General features: G+C 49.1%; 1 protein-coding gene across 2 annotated transcripts in view; it reads left to right on the forward strand.

The window, feature by feature from the left end:
* The first annotated feature begins 5,019 nt into the window (after positions 1-5,019).
* PKNOX1 (PBX/knotted 1 homeobox 1) overlaps positions 5,020-16,329 on the forward strand; it is a 394,584-nt gene continuing 383,274 nt past the window's right edge. The window contains exon 1 of one of the 2 annotated variants that reach the window (XM_063956915.1): positions 5,020-5,104. The gene's annotated coding sequence lies outside the window, so the exon portion shown is untranslated. Of the gene's footprint in view, positions 5,105-6,675; positions 6,747-16,329 lie in introns of those variants that run through there. The other variant, XM_063956916.1, reaches the window with a different exon arrangement.

Genomic DNA, 16,329 nt, shown 5'->3' on the forward strand with positions numbered 1-16,329 from the left:
TGAGGGACATTATTACCCCCAGGCACAGATCTCCCGGCATGCAGCGGTGTATATATAATGATTGTGTGACTAAAGTGATGGATAAAGGTGGAGCCATGGATATAGCTTATCTAGACTTTAGTAAGGCTTTTGACACAGTTCCACATCGCAGACTGCTAAATAAACTTGAAAGTTTGGGATTGGATATTAGGATTATTGAATGGATAAGATCTTGGTTGAAGGATAGAAAACAGAGAGTTGTGGTAAATGGAGTGCATTCACAGGAGGGAAATGTTACCAGTGGAGTACCCCAGGGATCTGTACTTGGACCAGTGCTTTTTAATATCTTTATTGGTGACATTGCAAATGGCATTAAAGTGAAAGTATGCCTTTTTGCAGATGACACAAAGGTATGCAACAGGGTAGACACACCAGGTGGGGTAAAACAAATGATTGAGGATCTAGGTAGACTAGAGGAATGGTCAAGAGTCTGGCAATTACAGTTTAATGCCAAAAAATGCAAAATCATGCACTTGGGTCTCAAAAATCCTAAAGCTAAATACAGTATTAATGGCACTATACTGGAAACTACTGAGGAGGAAAGGGATCTAGGAGTCACTATTTCAGGTGACATAAAGGATAAATATAGTATTAATGGCACTATACTGGAAACTACTGAGGAGGAAAGGGATCTAGGAGTCACTATTTCAGATGACTTAAAGGCAGGTAAGCAATGTAACAAGGCAATGAGGAAGGCTAGTCAGATGCTTGGCTGCATTGGGAGAGGAATCAGCAGCAGAAAGAAAGAAGTAATAATGCCACTGTATAGGTCATTGGTACGGCCTCATCTAGAATACTGTATTCAGTTCTGGAGGCCATATCTTCAAAAGGATATTAATACATTAGAAACTGTACAAAGGAGGGCAACTAAAATGGTGCATGGCCTACATCACAAAACATACCCAGAAAGACTAAGAAATCTCAATATGTATAGTTTGGAGCAGAGAAGGGAAAGGGGGGACATGATAGAAACTTTCAAATATATCAAGGGTCTTAACAAAGTCCAGGAGGGAAACATTCTCCAAATGAAGAGAAGCAATAGGACACGAGGACATGCACTGAGACTGGAGGGGGGAGGTTCAGGGGAAATTTGCGGAAAAATTATTTCACATAAAGGGTAGTGGACAAGTGGAATAGCCTCCCATCAGAGGTGGTAGAGGCTAAGACAGTAGAGCAATTTAAACATGCATGGGATAGACATAAGGATATCCTTACAAAGAAATAAGGATCAAATAAGGTTAGTGATAAAAAATAATATAAAAAAAAAAAAGGGGGCAGACTAGATGGGCCAAGTGGTTCTTATCTGCCGACAAATTCTATGTAATGTACAGGGTATAGATATGTTATACACTGTGTGAGGGACATTATTACCCCCAGGCACAGATCTCCCGGCATGCAGCGGGGTATATATAATGTACAGGGTACAGATATGTTATACTCTCTGTGTGAGGGGCATTATTACCCCCAGGCACAGATCTCCCGGCATGCAGCGGGGTATATATAATGTACAGGGTATAGATATGTTATACTCTCTGTGTGAGGGACATTATTACCCCCCAGGCACAGATCTCCCGGCATGTAGTGGGGTATATATAATGTACAGGGTATAGATATGTTATACACTCTGTGTGAGGGACATTATTACCCCCCAGGCACAGATCACCCAGCATGCAGCGGGGTATATATAATGTACAGGGTATAGATATGTTATACACTCTGTGTGAGGGGCATTATTACCCCCAGGCACAGATCTCCCGGCATGCAGCGGGGTATATATAATGTACAGGGTATAGATATGTTATACACTGTGTGAGGGACATTATTACCCCCAGGCACAGATCTCCCAGCATGCAGCGGGGTATATATAATGTACAGGGTATAGATGTTATACACTCTGTGTGAGGGACATTATTAACCCCAGGCACAGAGCTCCCGGCATGCAGCGGGGTATATATAATGTACAGGGTATAGATGTTATACACTCTGTGTGAGGGACATTATTACCCCCAGGCACAGATCTCCCGGCATGCAGCGGGGTATATATAATGTACAGGGTATACATATGTTATACACTCTGTGTGAGGGACATTATTACCCCCAGGCACAGATCTCCCAGCATGCAGCTAGGTATATATAATGTACAGGGTATAGATATGTTATACACTCTGTGTGAGGGACATTATTACCCCCAGGCACAGATCTCCCGGCATGCAGCGGGGTATATATAATGTACAGGGTATAGATATGTTATACTCTCTCTGTGTGAGGGACATTATTACCCCCAGGCACAGATCTCCCAGCATGCAGCGAGGTATATATAATGTCAGACCCTCCAACATGACCCGCCCCACTAGGTACAAAATGCTCTGTTTCTGGACTTCCCTCTTAATTTATGATTTCCATCACCTGTGTTGAACTAGTTATTTGATGAGAGAGCTGTTTCTTCACAGGTGATGGCAATCATAAATTAAGAGGGAAGTCCAGGAGCAGAGCATTCTGTACCTAGTGGGGGGGTCATGTTGGAGGGTATGTAATGTACAGGGTATAGATATGTTATACTCTCTCTGTGTGAGGGACATTATTACCCCCAGGCACAGATCTCCCAGCATGCAGCGGGGTATATATAATGTACAGGGTATAGATATGTTATACACTCTGTGTGTGAGGGACATTATTACCCCCAGGCACAGATCTCCCGGCATGCAGCGGGGTATATATAATGTACAGGGTATAGATATGTTATACACTCTCTGTGTGAGGGACATTATTACCCCCAGGTACAGATCTCCCGGCATGCAGCGGGGTATATATAATGTACAGGGTATAGATATGTTATACACTCTGTGTGAGGGACATTATTACCCCCAGGCACAGATCTCCCGGCATGCAGCGGGGTATATATAATGTACAGGGTATAGATATGTTATACACTCTCTGTGTGAGGGACATTATTACCCCAGGCACAGATCTCCCGGCATGCAGCGGGGTATATATAATGTACAGGGTATAGATATGTTATACACTCTCTGTGTGAGGGACATTATTACCCCCAGGCACAGATCTCCCGGCATGCAGCGGGGTATATATAATGTACAGGGTATAGATATGTTATACACTCTCTGTGTGAGGGACATTATTACCCCCAGGTACAGATCTCCCGGCATGCAGCGGGGTATATATAATGTACAGGGTATAGATATGTTATACACTCTGTGTGAGGGACATTATTACCCCCAGGCACAGATCTCCCGGCATGCAGCGGGGTATATATAATGTACAGGGTATAGATATGTTATACACTCTCTGTGTGAGGGACATTATTACCCCAGGCACAGATCTCCCGGCATGCAGCGGGGTATATATAATGTACAGGGTATAGATATGTTATACACTCTCTGTGTGAGGGACATTATTACCCCAGGCACAGATCTCCCGGCATGCAGCGGGGTATATATAATGTACAGGGTATAGATATGTTATACACTCTCTGTGTGTGAGGGACATTATTACCCCCAGGCACAGATCTCCCGGCATGCAGCGGGGTATATATAATGTACAGGGTATAGATATGTTATACACTCTGTGTGTGTGAGGGACATTATTACCCCCAGGCACAGATCTCCCGGCATGCAGCGGGGTATATATAATGTACAGGGTATAGATATGTTATACACTCTGTGTGAGGGACATTATTACCCCCAGGCACAGATCTCCCGGCATGCAGCGGGGTATATATAATGTACAGGGTATAGATATGTTATACACTCTCTGTGTGAGGGACATTATTACCCCAGGCACAGATCTCCCGGCATGCAGCGGGGTATATATAATGTACAGGGTATAGATATGTTATACACTCTCTGTGTGAGGGACATTATTACCCCAGGCACAGATCTCCCGGCATGCAGCGGGGTATATATAATGTACAGGGTATAGATATGTTATACACTCTCTGTGTGAGGGGCATTATTACCCCCAGGCACAGATCTCCCGGCATGCAGCGGGGTATATATAATGTACAGGGTATAGATATGTTATACACTCTCTGTGTGAGGGACATTATTACCCCCAGGCACAGATCTCCCGGCATGCAGCGGGGTATATATAATGTACAGGGTATAGATATGTTATACACTCTGTGTGAGGGACATTATTACCCCCAGGCACAGATCTCCCGGCATGCAGCGGGGTATATATAATGTACAGGGTATAGATATGTTATACACTCTCTGTGTGAGGGACATTATTACCCCAGGCACAGATCTCCCGGCATGCAGCGGGGTATATATAATGTACAGGGTATAGATATGTTATACACTCTCTGTGTGAGGGACATTATTACCCCAGGCACAGATCTCCCGGCATGCAGCGGGGTATATATAATGTACAGGGTATAGATATGTTATACACTCTGTGTGAGGGACATTATTACCCCCAGGCACAGATCTCCCGGCATGCAGCGGGGTATATATAATGTACAGGGTATAGATATGTTATACTCTCTCTGTGTGAGGGACATTATTACCCCCAGGCACAGATCTCCCAGCATGCAGCGGGGTATATATAATGTACAGGGTATAGATATGTTATACACTCTGTGTGAGGGACATTATTACCCCCAGGCACAGATCTCCCGGCATGTAGCGGGGTATATATAATGTACAGGGTATAGATATGTTATACACTCTCTGTGTGAGGGACATTATTACCCCCAGGCACAGATCTCCCGGCATGCAGCGGGGTATATATAATGTACAGGGTATAGATATGTTATACACTCTGTGTGAGGGACATTATTACCCCCAGGCACAGATCTCCCGGCATGCAGCGGGGTATATATAATGTACAGGGTATAGATATGTTATACACTCTCTGTGTGTGAGGGACATTATTACCCCCAGGCACAGATCTCCCAGCATGCAGCGGGATAGCTCCGCCCAAACGCGGTGACGTCAGTCTCTCGCTAGTCAGAGGCTGAGGCGCACCGTAGGACGTGATGACGTAGGCGCCCCTGCGGGTCCCGATTGCTGCAGCCGCTTGTCAGTGTGACGAAGATTGGCACCGGGTAAGCTGTCAGTCACAGCGCCCGCCCGCCGCCCCGCATCGCTCCCCGGCTCCCGCACGCCGTACACCCCTCCCTACGGAGCACCCACACCCTGCCCCGCTTATACCGTGCTGCTTTGCGCGTCCCCGGGCTACACCGTGCTATCCACGCGCGTCCCCGGCCCTCCTCCTTTCTGTGCGCGCTCGCGTGCCACCCTCCCCCCGCGTGGACGCGCTATTTTCCCGCCCACCTCTGACTGGCCAATGAGGTGCAGCGGAACCCTGCGCACAGCCAATCTCTGCGTGCGGCCTGTTGTTGCCGGGGCAGCTGGTGAATGTGGCCAGAGGGAGGGACGTGACCCCTGTGTTACCCCGCCCCTGTGTGCAGTCTGCTAATCTTACCCCCTCCCTGTGTGCACCCAGCTCATAATACCCCCTCCCTGTGTGCACCCAGCTCATAATACCCCCTCCCTGTGTGCACCCTGCTCATAATACCCCCACCCTGTGTGCACCCTGCTCATAATACCCCCACCCTGTGTGCACCCAGCTCATAATACCCCCACCCTGTGTGCACCCTGCTCATAATACCCCCACCCTGTGTGCACCCAGCTCATAATACCCCCTCCCTGTGTGCACCCTGCTCATAATACCCCCACCCTGTGTGCACCCAGCTCATAATACCCCCACCCTGTGTGCACCCTGCTCATAATACCCCCTCCCTGTGTGCACCCTGCTCATAATACCCCCACCCTGTGTGCACCCAGCTCATAATACCCCCTCCTTGTGTGCACCCTGCTCATAATACCCCCACCCTGTGTGCACCCTGCTCATAATACCCCCTCCTTGTGTGCACTCTGCTCTTAATACCCCCACCCTGTGTGCTCCCTGCTGATAATACCCCCACCCTGTGTGCACCCAGCTCATAATACCCCCTCCCTGTGTGCACCCTGCTCATAATACCCCCACCCTGTGTGCACCCAGCTCATAATACCTCCTCCTTGTGTGCACCCAGCTCATAATACCCCCACCCTGTGTGCACCCAGCTCATGATATCCCCTCCTGTGTGCACCCAGCTCATAACACCCCCCCTCCTGTGTGCACCCAGCTCATAATACCCCCTCCCTGTGTGCACCCTGCTCATAATACCCCCTCCCTGTGTGCACCCAGCTCATAATACCCCCTCCCTGTGTGCACCCTGCTCATAATACCCCCTCCCTGTGTGCACCCTGCTCATAATACCCCCCCTGTGTGCAGTCTGCTAATCTTACCCCTCCCTGTGTGCAGTCTGCTCATAATACCCCCTCCCTGTGTGCACCCAGCTCATAATACCCCCTCCCTGTGTGCACCCAGCTCATAATACCCCCTCCCTGTGTGCACCCTGCTCATAATACCCCCTCCCTGTGTGCACCCTGCTCATAATACCCCCCCTGTGTGCAGTCTGCTAATCTTACCCCTCCCTGTGTGCAGTCTGCTCATAATACCCCCTCCCTGTGTGCAGTCCGCTCATAATACCCCCTCCCTGTGTGCACCCTGCTCATAATACCCCCCCCCCCCCCCCCCCCCCGTGTCCACCCAGCTCATAATACCCTCTCCCTGTGTGGTGCTTCGTAGCGCTCGCCCCCACCACCGGCATTCTGCGGCGTCGGGATTCTGCCCGGCCGCCGGTAACGCAGCCCCAACCCATATATTTACACGTGTGGGCATTATACGCAGGTGCAGCAGTATATACACGTGGGCATTATACACAGGTGCAGCGGTATATACATGTGGGCATTATACACAGGTGCAGCAGTATATACATGTGGGCATTATGCACAGGTGCAGCGGTATATACTTGTGGGCATTATACACAGGTGCAGCGGTATATACATGAGGGCATTATACACAGGTGCAGCGGTATATACATTTGGGGGCATTATACACAGGTGCAGCGGTATATACATGTGGGTATTATACACAGGTGCAGCTGTATATACATGTGGGCATTATACACAGGTGCAGCGGTATATACATGCGGGCATTATACACAGGTGCAGTGGTATATACATGTGGGTATTATACACAAGTGCAGCGGTATATACATGTGGGTATTATACACAGGTGCAGCGGTATATACATGCGGCCATTATACACAGGTGCAGCGTTATATATACATGCGGCCATTATACACAGGTGCAGCGGTATATACATGCGGCCATTATACACAGGTGCAGCGGTATATACATGTGGGTATTATACACAGGTGCAGCGGTATATACATGCGGCCATTATACACAGGTGCAGCGGTATATACATGTGGGTATTATACACAGGTGCAGCGGAATATACATGTGGGCATTATACACAGGTGCAGCGGTATATACATGCGGGCATTATACACAGGTGCAGCGGTGTATACATGTGGGCATTATACACAGGTGTAGCGGTATATACATGTGGGCATTATACACAGGTGCAGCGGTATATACATGTGGGTATTATACACAGGTGCAGCGGTATATACATGTGGGCATTATACACAGGTGCAGTGGTATATTCATGTGAGCATTATACACAAGTGCAGCGGTATATACATGTGGGCGTTATACACAGGTGCAGCGGAATATACATGTGGGCTTTATACACAGGTGCGGCAGTATATATACATGTGGGCATTATACACAGGTGCAGCAGTATACAGTACACGTGGGCGTTATAGACCCTGTGCAGCAGTATACAGTATACATGTGGACGTTATACACCCTCTGCTGCAGTATACAGTATACATGTGGGCGTTATACACCCTGTACAGCAGTATTCAGTACACATGTGGGCGTTATACACCCTGTGCAGCAGTATACAGTACGCATGTGGGTGTTATACACCCTATACAGCATTATACAGTACACATGTGGGCGTTATACACCCTGTGCAGCAGTATACAGTACACATGTGGGCGTTATGCACCCTGTGCAACATTATACAGTACACATGTGGGCGTTATACACCCTGTGCAGCAGTATACAGTACACACGTGGGCGTTATACACCCTGTGCAGCAGTATACAGTACACATGTGGGCGTTATGCACCCTGTGCAGCATTATACCGTACACATGTGGGCGTTATACACCCTGTGCAGCAGTATACAGTACACATGTGGGCGTTATGCACCCTGTGCAGCAGTATACAGTACACATGTGGGCGTTATGCACCCTGTGCAGCAGTATACAGTACACATGTGGGCGTTATACACCCTGTGCAGCAGTATACAGTATACATGTGGGCGTTATGCACCCTGTGCAGCAGTATACAGTATACATGTGGGCGTTATGCACCCTGTGCAGCAGTATACAGTACACATGTGGGCGTTATGCACCCTATACAGCAGTATACAGTACACATGTGGGCATTATACACCCTGTGCATCATTATACAGTACACATGTGGGCGGTATACACCCTGTGCAGCAGTATACAGTATACATGTGGACGTTATACACCCTGTGCAGCAGTATACAGTATACATGTGGGCGTTATGCACCCTGTGCAGCATTATACAGTACACATGTGGGTGTTATGCACCCTGTGCAGCAGTATGCAGTACACATGTGGGCGTTATACACCCTGTGCAGCAGTATACAGTATACATGTGGGCGTTATACACCCTGTGCAGCAGTATACAGTATACATGTGGGCGTTATACAGTACACATGTGGGCGTTATACACCCTGTGCAGCATTATACCGTACACATGTGGGCGTTATACACCCTGTGCTGCAGTATACAGTACACATGTGGGGGTTATACACCCTGTGCAGCATTATACAGTACACATGTGGGCGTTATACACCCTGTGCAGCAGTATACAGTACACATGTGGGCATTATACACCCTGTGCAGCAGTATACAGTACACATGTGGGCGTTATACACCCTGTACAGCAGTATACAGTACACATGTGGGCGTTATACACCCTGTGCAGCAATATACAGTACGCATGTGGGCGTTATGCACCCTGTGCAGCAGTATACAGTACACATGTGGGCGTTATACACCCTTTCTCTGACGTCCTAGTGGATGCTGGGTACTCCGTAAGGACCATGGGGAATAGACGGGCTCCGCAGGAGACTGGGCACTCTAAAGAAAAGATTAGGTACTACATCTGGTGTGCACTGGCTCCTCCCTCTATGCCCCTCCAGACCTCAGTTAGAATCTGTGCCCGGCCAGAGCTGGATGCACTCTAGGGGCTCTCCTGAGCTTCCTAGAAAGAAAAGTATTTGTTAGGTTTTTTATTTTCAGTGAGATCTGCTGGCAACAGACTCACTGCTACGTGGGACTTAGTGGAGAGAAGCAAACCTACCTGCTTGCAGCTAGCTTGTGCTTCTAGGCTACTGGACACCATTAGCTCCAGAGGGATCGAACACAGGGCCCGACCTCGATCGTCCGTTCCCGGAGCCGCGCCGCCGTCCCCCTTGCAGAGCCAGAAGACGGAAGAAACCGGAGGAAATCAGCGGCTGAAGACTTCGGTCTTCAATAAGGTAGCGCACAGCACTGCAGCTGTGCGCCATTACTCCCACAGCACACCACACGCTCCGGCCACTGGTGGGTGCAGGGCGCTGGGGGGGGGGGGGCGCCCTGGGCTGCAATTAAGATACCTTTTGGCAATAAAAAGCACATAATACAGTGTTTAACACTGTATATGTGCAGAAACCCCCGCCATTAACGATATAAAAAGCGGGAGAAGCCCGCCGTTGAAGGGACGGGGCTATCTCCCTCAGCACAGCCAGCGCCATTTTCTCTTCACAGCTCCGCTGGAAGGACGCTCCCCAGGCTCTCCCCTGCAGTATACACTACAGAAAGGGTAAAAAAGAGAGGGGGGGCACATAAATTTAGGCGCAAATTGTGATATAAGCAGCTATAGGGGGAAAATTCACTTTGTATATAGTGTCTATCCCTCTGTTATATAGCGCTCTGGTGTGTGCTGGCATACTCTCTCTCTGTCTCCCCAAAGGACTTTGTGGGGTCCTGTCCTCAGTCAGAGCATTCCCTGTGTGTGCGGTGTGTCGGTACGGCTGTGTCGACATGTTTGATGAGGACGCTTACGTGGAGGCGGAGCAGGTGCCGATAAGTGTGATGTCGCCCCCTGCGGGGCCGACACCTGAGTGGATGGATATGTGGAAGGTATTAACCGACAGTGTCAACTCCTTGCATAAAAGGTTCAATGACGCATTTGGGACAGCCGGCATCTCAGCCCGCGCCTGCCCAGGCATCTCAGAGGCCGTCAGGGGCTCAAAAACGCCCGCTACCTCAGATAGCAGACACAGATGTCGACACGGAGTCTGACTCCAGTGTCGACGAGGATGAGACAAATATACAATCCACTAGGGCCATCCGATGCATGATTACGGCAATGAAAAATGTGTTGCACATTTCTGACATTAACCCGGTTACCACAAAAAAGGGTATTATGTTTGGGGAGAAAAAGCAGCCAGTGACTTTTCCCCCATCTGATGAGTTAAACGAATTGTGTGAAGAAGCGTGGGGTTCCCCAGATAAGAAACTAGTAATTTCTAAGCGGTTACTAATGGCGTACCCTTTCCCGCCAACGGATAGGTTACGCTGGGAGACATCCCCTAAGGTGGACAAGGCGCTCACACGCTTATCAAAAAAGGTGGCACTGCCGTCTCAGGATACGGCCGCCTTAAAGGAGCCTGCAGATAGAAAGCAGGAGGCTATCCTGAAGTCTGTGTATACACACTCAGGTACTATACTGAGACCTGCTATTGCTTCAGAATGGATGTGCAGTGCTGCAGCAGCGTGGTCTGATTCCCTGTCTGATAACATTGATTCCCTTGACAGGGACACTATATTGCTAACCATAGAGCATATTAAAGACGTAGTCTTATATATGAGAGATGCACAGAGGACCGGCTGGCATCTAGAATTAATGCGATGTCCATTTCTGCCAGGAGAGTATTATGGACTCGGCAGTGGACAGGTGATGCTGATTCAAAAAGGCACATGGAAATTTTGCCTTATAAGGGTGAGGAATTGTTTGGGGACGGTCTTTCGGACCTCGTATCCACAGCAACAGCTGGGAAGTCGACTTTTTTTACCTCAGGTTCCCTCACAGCCTAAGAAAGCACCGTATTATCAAGTGCAGTCCTTTCAGACTCAGAAAGGCAAGCGGGTTAGAGGCGCGTCCTTTCTGCCCAGAGGCAGGGGTAGAGGGAAAAAGCTGCACCATACAGCCAGTTCCCAAGAACAAAAATCCTCCCCTGCTTCCACTAAGTCCACCGCATGACGCTGGGGCTCCACATGTGGAGCCAGGTGCGGTGGGGGCCCGTCTCCGGAACTTTAGCGACCAGTGGGTTCGCTCACATGTGGATCTCTGGGTTCTACAAGTGGTATCTCAGGGATACAAGCTGGAATTCGAGACGTCTCCCCATCGCCGTTACCTCAAATCAGCCTTGCCAGCTACTCCCCAGGACAGGGAGGTAGTACTGGCGGCAATTCACAAGCTGTACCTCCAGCAGGTGATAATAAAAGTTCCCCTCCTTCAACAGGGACGGGGTTACTATTCCACAATGTTTGTGGTACCGAAACCAGACGGTTCGGTGAGACCCATTCTAAATTTGAAATCCTTGAACACTTATATAAGGAAGTTCAAGTTCAAAATGGAATCGCTCAGGGCGGTTATTGCAAGCCTGGAAGAGGGGGATTACATGGTATCACTGGACATCAAGGATGCTTACCTACATGTCCCCATTTACCCACCTCACCAGGTGTACCTCCGTTTTGTGGTACAGGACTGCCATTACCAATTCCAGACGTTGCCGTTTGGTCTGTCCACGTCACCGAGGGTATTTACCAAAGTAATGGCCGAAATGATGATACTCCTTCGAAAGAAGGGAGTTATAATTATCCCGTACTTGGACGATCTCCTTATAAAGGCGAGGTCCAGGGAGCAGTTGTTGGTCGGAGTAGCACTATCTCAGGAAGTACTACAACAGCACGGCTGGATTCTGAATATCCCGAAGTCGCAGCTGGTTCCTACGACGCGTCTGCTGTTCCTGGGTATGATTCTGGACACAGAACAGAAGAAGGTGTTTCTCCCGGAGGAGAAGGCCAAGGAGTTGTCATCTCTGGTCAGAGACCTCCTAAAACCAAAACAGGTGTCGGTGCATCACTGCACGCGAGTCCTGGGAAAGATGGTAGCTTCTTACGAGGCAATTCCATTCGGCAGGTTCCATGCACGGATCTTTCAGTGGGATCTGTTAGACAAGTGGTCCGGATCGCATCTTCAGATGCATCGGCTGATCACCCTGTCCCCGGGGGCCAGGGTGTCTCTGCTGTGGTGGCTGCAGAGTGCTCATCTACTCGAGGGCCGCAGATTCGGCATACAGGACTGGGTCCTGGTGACCACGGATGCAAGCCTCCGAGGTTGGGGGGCAGTCACTCAGGGAAGAAACTTCCAAGGACAATGGTCGAGTCAGGAAGCTTCCCTACACATAAACATTCTGGAACTAAGGGCCATTTACAATGCCCTAAGTCAGGCAAAACCCCTGCTTCAAAACCAGCCGGTGCTAATTCAGTCAGACAACATCACGGCGGTCGCCCATGTAAACCGACAGGGCGGCACAAGAAGCAGGATGGCGATGGCAGAAGCCACAAGGATTCTCCGATAGGCGGAAAATCACGTGATAGCACTGTCAGCAGTGTTCATTCCGGGAGTAGACAACTGGGAAGCAGACTTCCTCAGCAGGCACGACCTCCACCCGGGAGAGTGGGGACTTCATCCAGAAGTCTTCCAGCTGATTGTAAATCGTTGGGAAAGGCCACAGGTGGACATGATGGCGTCCTGCCTCAACAAAAAGCTAAAAAGATATTGCGCCAGGTCAAGGGACCCTCAGGCGATAGCTGTGGACGCTCTGGTAACACCGTGGGTGTACCAGTCGGTTTATGTGTTCCCTCCTCTTCCTCTCATACCAAAGGTACTGAGGATAATAAGAAAGAGAGGAGTAAGAACTATACTCATCGTTCCGGATTGGCCAAGAAGGACTTGGTACCCGGAACTACAAGAAATGATCTCAGAGGACCCTTGGCCTCTGCCTCTCAGACAGGACCTGCTACAGCAGGGGCCCTGTCTGTTCCAAGACTTACCGCGGCTGCGTTTGACGGCATGGCGGTTGAACGCCGGATCCTGATGGAAAAGGGCATTCCGGTTGAAGTCATTCCTACGCTGATAAAAGCTAGGAAGGATGTGACAGCAAAACATTATCACCGCATATGGCGAAAATATGTTGCTTGGTGTGAGGCTATGAAGGCCCCAACAGAAGAATTTCAGCTGGGTCGATTTCTGCACTTCCTACAGTCAGGAGTGACTATGGGCCTAAAATTGGGATCCATTAAAGTCCAGATTTCGGCCCTGTCTATTTTCTTTCAAAAAGAACTGGCTTCACTGCCTGAAGTTCAGACGTTTGTTAAGGGAGTGCTGCATATTCAGCCCCCTTTTGTGCCCCCAGTGGCACCTTGAGATCTCAACGTTGTGTTGGATTTCCTAAAATCACATTGGTTTGAGCCACTTCAGACCGTGGAGTTGAAATATCTCACGTGGAAAGTGGTCATGCTTTTGGCCTTGGCTTCGGCTAGGCGTGTGTCAGAATTGGCGGCTTTGTCATGCAAAAGCCCCTATCTGATCTTCCATATGGACAGGGCAGAATTGAGGACTCGTCCCCAATTTCTCCCAAAGGTGGTATCAGCATTTCATTTGAACCAACCTATTGTGGTGCCTGCGGCTACTCTGGAATTGGAGGCTTCCAAGTTGCTGGATGTAGTCCGGGCCCTGAAAATCTATGTTTCCAGGACGGCTAGAGTCAGAAAAACTGACTCGCTGTTTATCCTGCATGCACCCAACAAGCTGGGTGCTCCTGCTTCTAAGCAGACTATTGCTCGCTGGATCTGTTGCACGATTCAACTTGCACATTCTGCGGCTGGACTGCCGCATCCTAAATCAGTCAAAGCCCATTCCACGAGGAAGGTGGGCTCTTCTTGGGCGGCTGCCCGAGGGGTCTTGGCTTTACAACTTTGCCGAGCTGCTACCTGGTCGGGATCAAACACGTTTGCAAAATTCTACAAGTTTGATACCCTGGCTGAGGAGGACCTTGAGTTTGCTCATTCGGTGCTGCAGAGTCATCCGCACTCTCCCGCCCGTTTGGGAGCTTTGGTATAATCCCCATGGTCCTTACGGAGTACCCAGCATCCACTAGGACGTCAGAGAAAATAAGATTTTACTCACCGGTAAATCTATTTCTCGTAGTCCGTAGTGGATGCTGGGAGCCCGTCCCAAGTGCGGAATTCTGCAATACTTGTATATAGTTATTGCTTAACTATAGGGTTTTTTGTTCTGAGCCATCAGTTTAGTGAGGCTCAGTTGTTGTTCATACTGTTAACTGGGTATAATTATCACAAGTTGTACAGTGTGATTGGTGTGGCTGGTATGAGTCTTACCCTGGATTCCAAATCCTTTCCTAGTAATGTCAGCTCTTCCGGGCACAGTTTCCCTAACTGAGGTCTGGAGGAGGGGCATAGAGGGAGGAGCCAGTGCACACCAGATGTAGTACCTAATCTTTTCTTTAGAGTGCCCAGTCTCCTGCGGAGCCCGTCTATTCCCCATGGTCCTTACGGAGTACCCAGCATCCACTACGGACTACGAGAAATAGATTTACCGGTGAGTAAAATCTTATTATACAGCAGTATACAGTACACATGTGGGCGTTATACACCCTGTGCAGCAGTATACAGTACACATGTGGGCGTTATGCACCCTGTGCAGCATTATACAGTACACATGTGGGCGTTATACACCCTGTGCAGCAGTATACAGTACACATGTGGGCGTTATGCACCCTGTGCAGCATTATACAGTACACATGTGGGCGTTATACACCCTGTGCAGCAGTATACAGTACACATGTGGGCGTTATACACCCTGTGCAGCATTATACAGTACACATGTGGGCGTTGTACACCCTGTGCAGCAGTATACAGTACACATATGGGCGTTATACACCCTGTGCAGCAGTATACAGTACACATGTGGGCGTTATACACCCTGTGCAGCAGTATACAGTACACATGTGGGGGTTATACACCCTATGCAGCAGTATACAGTACACATGTGGGCGTTATACACCCTATGCAGCAGTATGCAGTACACATGTGGGCGTTGTACACCCTATGCAGCAGTATGCAGTACACATGTGGGCGTTATACACCCTGTGCAGCATTATACAGTACACATATGGGCGTTATACACCCTATACAGCATTATACAGTACACATGTGGGGGTTATACACCCTGTGCAGCATTATACAGTACACATGTGGGGGTTATACACCCTGTGCAGCAGTATACAGTACACATGTGGGCGTTATACACCCTATGCAGCATTATACAGTACACATGTGGGGGTTATACACCCTATGCAGCAGTATACAGTACACATGTGGGGGTTATACACCCTATGCAGCAGTATGCAGTACACATGTGGGGGTTATACACCCTATGCAGCAGTATACAGTACACATGTGGGCGTTATACACCCTGTGCAGCAGTATACAGTACACATATGGGCGTTATACACCCTGTGCAGCAGTATACAGTACACATGTGGGGGTTATACACCCTATGCAGCAGTATACAGTATACATATGGGCATTATACACCCTGTGCAGCAGTATACAGTACACATGTGGGGGTTATACACCCTATGCAGCAGTATACAGTACACATATGGGCGTTATACACCCTGTGCAGCAGTATACAGTACACATGTGGGCGTTATACACCCTGTGCAGCAGTATACAGTACACATGTGGGCGTTATACACCCTGTGCAGCAGTATACAGTACACATGTGGGCGTTATACACCCTGTGCAGCAGTATACAGTACACATGTGGGCGTTATACACCCTATGGAGCAGTATACAGTACACATGTGGGCGTTATACACCCTGTGCAGCAGTATACAGTACACATATGGGCGTTATACACCCTGTGCAGCAGTATACAGTACGCATGTGGGCGTTATACACCCTATGGAGCAGTATACAGTACGCATGTGGGCGTTATACACCCTGTGCAGCAGTATACAGTACGCATGTGGGCGTTATACACCCTATGGAGCAGTATACAGTACGCATGTGGGCGTTATACACCCTGTGCAGCAGTATACAGTACGCATGTGGGCGTTATACACCCTATGG

The sequence above is a fragment of the Pseudophryne corroboree genome, chromosome 2 (genome assembly GCF_028390025.1).
Source record: "Pseudophryne corroboree isolate aPseCor3 chromosome 2, aPseCor3.hap2, whole genome shotgun sequence".
In the NCBI taxonomy this organism is placed as follows: Eukaryota; Metazoa; Chordata; class Amphibia; order Anura; family Myobatrachidae; genus Pseudophryne; species Pseudophryne corroboree.